The sequence below is a fragment of the Schistocerca serialis genome, chromosome 7 (assembly GCF_023864345.2).
Source record: "Schistocerca serialis cubense isolate TAMUIC-IGC-003099 chromosome 7, iqSchSeri2.2, whole genome shotgun sequence".
Classification (NCBI taxonomy): domain Eukaryota; kingdom Metazoa; phylum Arthropoda; class Insecta; order Orthoptera; family Acrididae; genus Schistocerca; species Schistocerca serialis.
In genome coordinates this window covers 94,226,734-94,239,350 of record NC_064644.1, presented here as the reverse complement: position 1 = coordinate 94,239,350, position 12,617 = coordinate 94,226,734, and the positions used below count along the sequence as shown (strand labels likewise).

At 38.1% G+C, this 12,617-nt stretch overlaps 1 protein-coding gene across 1 annotated transcript in view; it reads left to right on the top strand.

Annotated features, from left to right (window-relative positions):
- Window positions 1-6,942: 6,942 nt before the first annotated feature.
- Window positions 6,943-12,617, top strand: part of LOC126412618 (histone-lysine N-methyltransferase ash1) — a 328,316-nt gene continuing 322,641 nt past the window's right edge. The window contains exon 1 of the mRNA XM_050082287.1: window positions 6,943-7,414. The gene's annotated coding sequence lies outside the window, so the exon portion shown is untranslated. The remainder of the gene's footprint in view (window positions 7,415-12,617) is intronic.

Genomic DNA, 12,617 nt, shown 5'->3' with positions numbered 1-12,617 from the left:
ATGTTGAAGTGCTAGTTCCCATCTGTGGAGTTCCGAGAAACAAGTGTCTGGGGGAAGAATCCAGATGGCGTGTGTGGTGAAACAGGTCATGAATGTCATGTTATAGGGCATGCTCTGCAACAGGATATTGAGAGTTGCCAGTGTATAACCTCTGCGTATGCCCATTCATTCTCATTGATAATTTGGTGGTAGTCATGCCGATGTAAAAGGCTGAACAGTGTTTCCATAATAGCTGGTATATCACATGTGTCGTTTTGCAGGTGGCTCTCCCTTTGATAGTGTATGTTTTGCCAGTTACAGGGCTGTTATAGGTGGTAGTAGGAGGGTGTATAGGGCAAGTCTTGCAGCGAAGACGGTCACAGGAGTAGGAGACATAGGGTAAGGAGATGGGTGCAGAAGGAGCAAAGGGTCTGACAAGAATATTGCTGAGATTGGGAGGGTGACGGAAAGCTATTCTAGGTGTGGTGGGGAAAATTTCAGACAGAATGGATCTCATTTCAGGGCATGATTTTAGGAAGTCATGGCCCTGTCGAAGTAGCTGATTAACACATTCCAGACCAGGATAATACTTAGTCACCAATGGTGTGCTCTGAAGCTGTTTTGTGGAGGGATCAGCAGTACCAGGGTTGGATGTGATGACCCAGAAATATGCTTTTTAACTAGGCTGGTGGGGTAATGATGTGCAGTGAAGGCTGATGTGAGAATGGTGGTGTATTGCTGTAAAGAGTCTGCATCCAAACAAACACGTTTGCTTCCAATGCCAAGGCTGTATGGGAGGGAATGTCTGACATGTAAAGGATGGCAAATGTCAAAATGGAAGTACTGTTGTTTCTTGGTAGGTTTAATGTGGACAAAAGTGTGTAGCTGCCCTTCTGCGAGGACGAGATCAACTTCATGGAAAGTGGCATGGGATTCGGAATAGGACCATGTGAAATTTAATTGGGAGACAGTATTTAGAGATTCCAGGAATTTCAGCAAGTCAGCCTCACCACGAGTCCTTACGGTAAAGATGTCATCAATGTGATTTTGTCATATGATGACATGGTTGGGGACCGTGGCTGTTATTTGAAGACAGGTGTTGATGTTGTTGAGACAGCAACCAGCCACAAATTTAAGTTCCATGATGTACACACCTCCAAGAGCCCCTACAATAAATCAGGAATATACAAGCTCAAATGTGATACATGCCCAAAATCCTACATTGGACAGACAGGCAGAAGTTTTGAAGTTAGATACAAAGAAAACATTGATGCTTTAAGGCTTGGCAGCTTGAACAAATCTGCATTTGCAGCCCATATTGCTGAAGAACACACACACACACACACACACACACACACACACACACACACACACACACACACACACACTATACCCTTAATGAACAAACTGAGCTATATATATATAAAGCTTTGACATGGAACATCTTTATAAATAGTGCAGCAGTATTTGCTCTGACATTCACAAAATCAGTCTCTCTCTGTACTGGTGTAAAAGGCGTTTCAGTTGCTTAAGTGAATGTATGATCTTTTTCCAAACATGTGGCATCTTTGTAATATTACGATATATCGCAGTGACTTTGACACTCTTATGTCTGTAAACACTATGTATCTATCAAAACATTTGGTGCATGTTAGAAGTCTGTTCTGTGACTAAGCTGAAGTGCTCAGTGATACAAACTTACATGTTTAACGATAGAAATATGGTGGAAATGCAATCAGTGAAAACTACGAACGTTGTCTGCTGGACGAAAACTATGAAAACGTACTACAAACCAACATTTCACATGAGTCACACTCCAATGTAAATCTATAACTCAACCATCTTTGTGACGTGCTTATAATTATGTATTATTTAGACTTTAGGACAACTAATCAGTAAAAAACGCAGCACATGTTGTAATGAAAGAACGAAAGCCATTTGATGATGAATTGCAATGATTCGAAACCGGTAACGGTACCTTTTGAATAAAGGAACTTAAATTTGTGGCTGGTTGCTGTCTCAACAACTTCAACGTTTGTCATCAATGTATCTAAACCGAACCAGAGACTGAAGACTTATGGATCCCAGGAAAGCCCCTGCAAAGGTTGGCATAGAAAGAAGCCATCCTGGTTCCCATGGCCTTACCACTGATCTGTTTGTATGTCTGCCCTCAAATGTGAAGTAGTAGTTGGTAAGTATGAAATCGATTAATGTGAGTAGGAAGGATGTCATAGGTTTGGAATCAGGTGGGCGCTGACTGAGGAAATGTTCAGCAGCAGACGGACCATGTATTGGGGGGGAGGGGAGGGGGGGGGGGAACTGGTACAGAGGGAGGTGGCATCAATGGTGACAAGCAAGGTGTGTGTTGGGAGTGGGACAGGCACGGATTTCAGATGATGTACGAAATGGTTGGTATCTTTGACGTAGGAGGGGAGTCTTTGTACTACGGGTTGCAGGTGTTGATCAACTAAGGCAGATCGACATTCGGTGGGTGCTTTGAAGCCAGCACCTATAGGACAGCCATGATGATTGGGATTGTGGATCTTACGAAGAAGGTAAAAGGTGGGGATGCATGGCTTGGGTGGGGTGAGACGTTCTATGGATTGAGGTGCTAGTCCTCGTCAGTGGCCTGAGGTTTTACGGAGGGACTGCAGGTCAGTTTGAATCACAGGGATGGGATCTTGATGGCCGACTCCGTATGTAAAGGTGTCAGACAGCTGGCGTAGACCTTCACTAACATACTCCTTTTGATCAAGTATTACAGTGGTAGATTCTTTGTTTGCTGGGAGGATAATGATAGAGTCATCAGCTTTTAGGGAATGTAGAGCCTGTAATTCTGCAGAGGACATGTTAGGGTCATGTTGGAGGGTCATGTTGTAGGTACCTGAGGAGCCAATGCTGGATTGTGAGCCAATGCTGGATGTGAGGAAATCTTGGAAGGCTTGTAGGGGATGATTTTGAGGTAACGGTGGTTGGGATCGTGGTCTGAACTGTTCACGGCAGAGTTCAATGTCAGGTTTGCTGTTGGAAAGGTTTTGGGGTTGGGTCGCAAAGTAATATTTCCAATGGGTATTATGTTTGAAGGACAGGAGGTCCTTGAACAAAGCAGCATGATAAAATCCGGGTTTAGGGCTGAAAGTGAGGCCCTTAGATAATACAGATAATTCAGAAGGGGAAGAGTGCTTTATATGAGAGGTTAAGGACACTGTACTGTTGTGACGGGTTCTTGGGATTATGGGTTATTCTTGGTCTGGGAGGCAGTAGTGAAGGCTGTGGGATGTTAAGGTGGCTGGCCAAGCTTGGTTTGTAGGAAAGGAGTGGTGGTTGATGGTGTGGCTGTTTAGGGAGCTGCAGAGAGAAAGGAAGGGAAATACCCCTGTTCAGGTAGTTTAGGAGAAGGTGAGATAACTTTTTGAGGCGAAGTTGGCATGTTGTTGCAGTTTGAAGTTGGCTTGGTAGATGATACCATTCAAGGAAACATGAGGGGCACATAACTGCAGGGTTTTGTAGGAGAGAATTCTGTTAGAGCGGGAATTTGCTGGTGAGGCATATAGGTCACACATTAGCCTGTAAAAGTAAGAGATTGCTGTATTTGAAATTGTAGATGAGCCTGGTGTAGGGTAGGACTGCGTAAGTATTTGAATATAGAACACTTAGAAAATGAAGCTAGTAATTTTCTGATAGAAATGATGTTCTGTTCCTTCATTGTTTTTGTTTTATTTATTTATTAAGGGGAGTTCAATCATGTTTTAGTAATGTCATTGCCTCAAGGACTTCAGTATCATCTGATCAATGAACATCTACAATGCTTTGTCTATCATCTAAACTGACTTGTTTTCTAATTCTACCCACCACCTTCTATCCACTACAGTAATAAAAATTCTAGAAATTCTTCTACAGAATAGGAGTTGTCAAGGAGAAACTTTGTTAGTATGTTTTCAAATTTTACTTTGCTGTGCATCAGACATTTTATTTATAATAACTGAAAATTTTTGTTGTAGCTAAAGACAGCCTTAATGTGGAATAATAAATGCCATTTTTTCTTATGGTATTGTAATTATGTACATCATTGTTCCTTTTGAACTATCATGGATTATTTACAACAAACTTCATGAGGAATAAATATACTGTGAAGCAATAGTCATCTTTAAGCAGATGTCTACAAGATGATCATGAGTGAACACTACATATTATTCCCACAGCATGTTTTGCACAATACAGACAAGTTACCCCAGAATGTAATTCCGTATGAAATTATTGAATGAAAATATGTCGACTTATTGATTTCTCTCTCCCCGATATGTGGAATGATTCTAAGAGCAAATGAGTCTGAAACAAGTTGCTTTAGGAGTTCCAAGATGTGCTTTTTCCAGCTCAAGTTCTCATCAATATGGACATACAAGACTTCTGAAATTCCACCCTATTTATTATTTCCTCGCCATGTGTTACTTTTATCATTGGTGTAGTACACCTACATGTGCATAACTGAATACGTTGTGTCTTTTTAAAATTGAAGGTGTGACCATTCACAGAAAACCAGTCTATGACACTTTTAAGGACATAGTTCTTCTGTCGTTGCATGCACGCTTGGATTGATTACAATACCTGTTGGGAGGGGGGGGGGAACCAACTCTTGTTGTATATTAGGCAGAAGATCATTTACAAGGAACTATGGTAGACCGAAAATTAAGTCTTGGGGGAACCCTGTAAGTGACTTTTCCCCAGCCAGAAAAATCTCCCCTGACAACATTGGATGAGTAAGTACAACTTTCTGCCTTATTCTGGTAGAAGACAACATTACCCATTGGTTGACTATACCATTTAGTCCATAAAACCTCAGTTTGTCTAGGAAAATATTGTGATTCATGCAGTCAAATGCCTTAGATAAGTCAAAGAAAATACCAACTAATGCTATTTTATTATTTAATGCTTGTAAAATTTGATTGTGTAAATGGTAGTCTCAGTAGAGCAACTCTTGGGAAAGCCAAACTGTCATTTACTGAGGATATTATTGTTGCTCATGTGGAATACTATTCTAGAACACATCAGCTTCCCAAAGATTTTGGAAAATTGTGTCAGCAGTGAAACAGAACAGAAATTCTTGACACCTCTCTTACTATCTTTCTTAGAGAGGGGTTTAACAATGGCATCTTTCAGTCTCTGAAAAAATGTTTTGAATTAGGGGCTTAATATATGCACACACATATTTAGTACTCTATAGGAAAACCATCAAAACAAGATGAGCTTTTATTTTTGAGAGAATGGATAATCTTCTTAATTCCAGGAGAAGTTGTGGATACATTTGAATGACTGAATTTCATGAGAGTTACTTTTTCAACCTACTACTGTGATTTTTCTCTTCAGCTGTTTTCCCTATGCTTTCTACTAGGCTATATTTAAGAAATGATTATTAAATAAATATGCTACTTGTGACCCATCATTTATAGCCCTTTATTCAGTTCAGTAGTTAAATTATCTTGTTCTGTGGCTGGCTGTCCTGCCTCATTTCATTACATTTCATTTAGCCTTACGCCTTATCAGAATTATTGATTTTTCTAACATTATGTGCATGTCCCTTGACTTTTTAATAACCTTGCTTAGTAAATTTGAGTAGTTTTTGAAGTATGTAACTACTGCAATATACCTACTTGTCCTTGCCAGACAATATATTTCTATAATTCACTTTCTTTTCACAAGATACGTTGTCCATGGCATCACGTCACTAAATAGCAACAATTACAGTGCAGGTCTTCTTTCACTCAAGTAAAACTATAGGCTAATACAGGTATATGTAAAAGGAAAGTAATATACTAAAATCTTCAAACGCAAATTTGAGATGCTAATTAGCTTTTATAGGCCTAAGTGTTAATGTGGCGAAATGTATTTCAACCACTGAAAAATATTTGTGTAATACGCACACACACATTTTGAATGCATATAAAACACGAAGCTCATCACACGTCTTACCTCAGGAGATTCAGTGCTCGGCCAAGCATGTTTACGACACGATTAGAACAACCTTTCTTGGCTTCCTCGCCTACTGTACTCTTAAAGTAATTAGTAAGCAGTTTACACCGGTGTTTTGTTCCAACATAGGAAGACGCTACGAAGACATTTGAAAGTTCCGATAACAAATCAGTCATACCAAGCCAATACCAAGCAAATGATACCAGCGATATTTGCCGATTACCATGGCCTCATTTAACAAATTTTGCACGAGACCGTGTAATTACTAACAATATTATTTTCGATTTACTATCATTTTTTCGGGCAGTTGAATCAGAAGAATATATTTTCCCTTCATCTCAACCTTTCAGTGAATATAAATATTTGTCAATTGCATAAGAACTGACAAGCTTGATAAAGACCATACCATTTGACCCGTTATTTTCGTGATTAAATTGCTCACTGCACCACAAGTAATTGCTAGAGGTTTTGCAGTCAACTATCGCCAATTCGGCATTTCATACATACCGTATTGTACATGATATAGTCACATGTGAGGCAGGTATGTTTTTACCGTACAATAGCCCGCAAAGCACTGCAAGTCATATGAAAATGTCAGAAATATAATATAATATAACCTCAAAGGTGCCTGAAACCCAGTATTTCATCAGCATCGCCGTATTATTTGTTTGAGACGTTAATGAATACTGAAGACGTATTTTACCGTTTTATGTTACGCGGTTGTTCTTGCGCGTTTTAACAAAGATCTAATGTATTGTATTTCGTGCTTTTATAGTTACCGATTGCAAACGAATGAGTTTCTTTCGGTACTGTCGTAGTGCGCAACGCATTAACGGTTTTTGTCGTGTCGACGGGCGATATTTCCATCAAATGCTTCATGACAGGTGCAGAAACAATCGTCGATTTCAGCGCACCAATTATCCGTATCGGTGGACAGAAGACAGTTGGCCAAACTTTCCCGCTAGTTGCTAATGAAATGTTGTTGCGAGGGTGCAAGCGGTGTTCGGTATATGAAATATACCACATCTTCCCACAAGCTAACGAGTATAGTCTGTGTTTTGTCTGTGCTATTGAGAGAAACTGCATTTCTGCTCGTGTGTCGACTTGGTGATATAACCCGTTCATTCCCCTCTCCGTGCATTCAATCGTTCATCGCCATTTTGTTTAGCTTTGTGTATTTACGATGTGAATCGTCTGGAAATGAGATAAACATTACAACAGAAAGTATCGTGAAGGTTCCGAAAGTGAAGTGATGAAGTTTATGTGTTTATTGTGCTCGTGAACACTGAGTTTGTGTTGAAGTGTGTTGTGTAAAAGCTCAATTAATCAATTCAGTTATCGGATGAAAGCAATAACCGGAAGTTTACGGACATCAGTCGTAGTTCATGGTGTAAATAAGAAGCATTCGAAATACATTTGGATTGATCGCCGAATCGTATTATGCCCGAACGTTGAAGGAGATCTTGAGGTAATGACGCTTTGGCCTTTTTAAACCATAGACCTTTAAAACTTGAAACACATACACAAATTATTCTTCTCGATATTGGTTTTCATGTTAGTGCGGTTTATCATTATATGACACTTTTCTCAGATGTAATTCGATTGTGTTTACGTTTATATACGTAAATTGTCGTAACGCCGTTATAGTCCTTTTCGATAACTGTATTGCTATACACGCTCCATCATGTGTTTCAGAGAAGCTTTTTGTACGTTCATGGCGTACCATTTTTGTTACCAGGATTTTACGGGAATGTTTCTAATTAATGAAAAATTACTAAATTTCTTTAACTGTGTTCATACTGTCTCAACAAACTGCCGCTTGGTAGGTACCGTGACAGTGACCAACGTCAAATTAGGCCTATATTAGCATATACCACACCGAAAACAATTTCCTGTTGTGGTTATGAAATAATATTTTGACAAAGAAATCCTTATAGCATTCAGTTTTAAAAATTTTTACATTGTTTTACGTGCTGAATGATTTAAGTAATAACTGTTAATGATTCTGTATAATTGGCCAGTATTAAAGACCTTCCGATGATATCTCAGTACATCGAAAGTTTTCCATGCCGTTATTGGAACTTCCATATAATAATAATACATCGTATGAAATTTACTGCTCAGGGAATTCATTTTTAAAGATATTTTATCTGTCACATCAGGTGTTGATGGTGTAAGTTCCATTAAATAGTTGTATATACTCAGTAACTGGTGTAATATTTGTAGCTTTACAAGATTACTGCAGGCGGCATTAATTTTCATATGACAAACTTGAACAATAAATCTTACTCTGTAAGACAGAGTAATTGGTGGTGCACTTGAAACAATAAGTTTTGAGGTGTTCCCAAAGATAAATACAAATTTAACTTCTATTCCATTCTTTTCCGCTGGAACCATATTTGTACTCACCTGGTCCCACTGCATCATATGTCATATTCAGTAATGACATTGTTGTGTTGTGAAACCAAACAAACACACTGGCGTCTTTGGTCCTGCAACGTAATAGCATCCAGGTGTATTCAGTCTGAAGTGAGAGTTCATTGCTGTAGTTAAGTTTCTGGAAACACTGGAATTGGGACCATACTTGACACTGGTAAATGATTGTCATAGAAATAATGCGTTAATGAAGCTCTGCCTTCTTGCAAGGAGAGAAGCACAACTGTGGTGAAACACATTTTGGGGATAGACAGAACGAAAATTGTGTTCTTGCGAGGAGATGGACACTCTTTATTTCAGTATTATTTTCTGCAAGCAACGAGAACAAAGCTTGAAATTCCATTTTGATTTCCATGGCAGATTCAAATGGAAAACAAATAATTACTTTAGAGCCTATAGAAATTTGCAAGGAAGTGCTTCCTGAGATGTTATTCACCAACACAAGTTGCAGATTACATATTATACAGGTCTTTGTTTTAAGATAAAATTGTCAGTGTAAGCCTCTGGTTATGTATTAGTGTGGAAATATGAAGATTTAGTATGTGACAGACTTTGTTTATGGCAGAAATGTCAAGTAACTCTGTGGTATGGATTTTAAATTAACCACTTCCAGCATGAGAATTGATGACTAATCCAGCCATTTGCTGGACTGAAAACTGGTTCTTTTTGCCAATTGAAATCCAGTCAAAACAGATAACGTTTACAGTAGCTATATCGTAACTGAAATAGCCTTTTTAACTGATGAAATACAGTGCAGAGATGATAATATTGATATGGAGGTCTATCTGTAGGTTCCCCATTTGGGAAAGACCTGCAACCTTGCTCTATCCTCACGTAATCCTATCCTACTTTGTTTCTGTTTTATATATTTGCATATTTTTTCATTGTATCGAATACATCTGGTACCGTTGTACTGAATTTCATTCGTCTGAATAAATAACTAGTAATAATAATATACACATTGTATATTTCAGCTAGGTTGGCTTAATTTTCAGTTCTACAGTCGAGTATAAGATAACTGATAAGCTTAGAACTTTCTTGTCTAGGGGCTTCAGGTCAAAAATGTTCATTGTATTGGCACAGTCTTATCACTGAGACTTGCAGCTGGCTACCACTTTACAACGTAGACCAGTATATTTCTGCTGTCGTGCAAGCGGGGTCTTGTGTATTGTGTAGTTTTAAGGATATTAAAAAGGCCATGAAACAGTTAATCTTTGGTGCATTAGTTGCAACAATTGGAACACTTCAGTTGCCATGATCAAGTGTAGTGTGAAATGAAAGTTATCTGTTCTGCTGTAAGCTCAGTATTTCTAAATGAAAAGTAAGGTTTTGCAAAATTGTTAAACTGTTTGATTACATGTCCACTGAAGGAAAGTATCTTGACAAGAATGTGTAGATATGTTTTAAAAACAGATAGGCCTATATTATACTTTGAAACCATATTTTTATAGAAGCTTTTTCCCATCCATTCATATGGCCATGTTTGCTGCCAGCCTATGTTCCAGTGTAGTTACAATCACAATTATGCCTTCAAATCCAGTTTGTTCCATGATCCATTTGTTTTTCGAATGGACAATGTGTACGATACCCCATGTATTAATTATCTCTCTGTAGTGATCTGTGATAGCCCAACATGAAATCAAACATCTGTATGTAACGACATACATAACTCTTTGCAAATAACGCATTATGTAGCATTTATTGTGAGCACCAATGTCATTTTGTGTATCATCTACGAGCCTCATACATAAAAGTACATGGTAAATAAAGTAGAATAGGCTTATTTGACGTTTTCCATTTTGACATTAAATCTTTATCGGTCGTGTGTGTGTGTGTGTGTGTGTGTGTGAGAGAGAGAGAGAGAGAGAGAGAGAGAGTTAGAGTTAGAGTTGTTTTTGCAATTTTCTTCATCATAGAAACTAAAATTAATGGTAGCACCTGGATTATTCTTTGATATTGCATGATTTGCTCTTTTTTTTAACTCAGTTGCGCAATATGGAATAGTTTATTTCACTGTGTGGAAGACTGTTGAATTCATTCATTTTTGTGTTCCACAGATCACACTATGAAGGAGAACCTTTCGGGTGTATGTTACAGGTTGAAATAGACTTCAACACAGAAAAACAGCTGCTATAAATGCCGTGGACTGTTGTTAAAATGCTATTAGATATTTATGCTTAGGCTGCATACACTAAATTTAGCAACACAGCCACTATTTTTAAAAAAGCTACTGTTCCTGTTCATACTCGATATCTGCTGTTTCATCTATTACTGTGCTCATTATAAAGACATGTGGCCAAATCACTACACTGATATATGTCCCTCACTGATATATGAAAGTAGAATTATCTAATGTAAAATGTCATTTGTTTTACCTGCTACAGTCACAACAGTATTTGTGACATTAGGCCTAAGTGTTAATGTGGCGAAATGTATTTCAACCACTGAAAAATATTTGTGTAATACGCACGCACACATTTTGAATGTTTGGCACATATTTACCATCCTCCATTAGTCAAATGAGTTCCAATTTTGTATTTAATTATTTTTCCATTCACCATTCAACATAATCAAGTGTAGGACATGTCATATAAATTGTTGGAGGTGTTTAAACTCGTGTACAGATATATTCGGAATTGTTTATGTATTATACTGCAATATACTCCCTTGTGAATACAATTACTTATTTCATGTTCAAGAAGAATTGCACATATTTCAGACAGGTTACAGGTGACTTAAAACTTTACTTTTGCATTCATTTGTCTTGTGTTGCAAATCATTGGAATACATACATTTCTCATACTTTATGGGAGAAACTATTAAATACGGAACAATAAAAAAGAAGCTGCCTCCACCACATACTTCGCAATGAGTTGCTGTGTACAGATGGGGGTTGATGAGAAATGCTTGTGGCTTATGTATATGAAACAGCTTCTCTGTTTGGATCAATAAATATATAAATACAAGGTTTCTCAGGAGGGATGGTCAGTATTCTAGGATATGACAGGAATGATGAGGCAAGGAAGTCTAGTAATACATAAAGAGCTATGAGCCCTTGTTCATCTTCGCCGCTGTGAAATATGTCTTATCATACTAAACAAGTGCTCTTAAGGTATGCATTCCGCAGCCCATGTTGATGAGTCCTTTTTTGTTTTGGCCATACTACCCTCTCCAAAAATATATAAAGCAATGAGCTTGCAGTAGATGATGTTTATTTCACAGCATAAGAAGTGAATAAGTGTAAATAGCTCCTAAGGTACAGCCCTTAAGGTTACACCTTTTAAAGCCGAAGTTAACTAGACTTCTTTGCTTCAATTAAGCATTCCTGTCATAGCCCTGGGACACTGTATCATCCATGTTTTAATTAACAATTATCCAATATTGTAATATTTTGGCATTCCTCATTATGTACATTTCTTTAGTTTTGTTGGGCCTGGTGAGCAACACAAGCTGTCAATAAGTACTTTGAAGTGTAGTGTAACATGTTTTATAGATGGCAGTTGAACATTTTGCTTTTGTGTTTCAGTTGTAGATTTCAGTCATGTATTTTGCTTACAAAATGCATTTTAGTTCTTGTGGGTGATAGTAGAAACTGCATTGTCTGATAAATAAATGTAGGTCTAGTAGAGATGAGAAATGTAAAATTGTGATACAGCCCCACTGTACTACCTATTCACTTCAACCATCTCCACTGTTTTTTTTCTGATGGTGACAGTCCAAACTGTAGCATAGTTAGAAGTTTAGGTTATGTTGGAAGTGGACAGTTGGTTGAGAAATTGTGAAGTCCGTGAATGAGTCACGATTTTATGTTTCTTAGTCAAATTTATGTTGTCAGTAAAAATGTTCATTTCCCGCTGTGATGTAGCTGTAAATCATAAACACCCAAAACCTATAGTTGAAGTCAAGAATGATGGCGATCAGCTTAGGCTTGTTCTTACGGGCACCTACGTCACGCGTTCTCCGACAACCACTGAGCAATAGTAGTGTTCTGAGCACTCTGCTGTGAATATTGTACGCAATGCAAGTATTATTTGTGATTGTAGTGAGCTATTTAGTAAATTTGTATTTTGTTCCATTTATTGCAAATTGTCATGATTGGTGTTTGTGGGGAGTGACAAATTCTACACAAGCAAGCGAGAGACCTAATTTGCAGGACACACTCTGTCATGAAATGCAAAGCACGTGCACATGCGTCCTCAACTGTTGCTTGGAACTGGCAACAGTGCAGTCCCGTC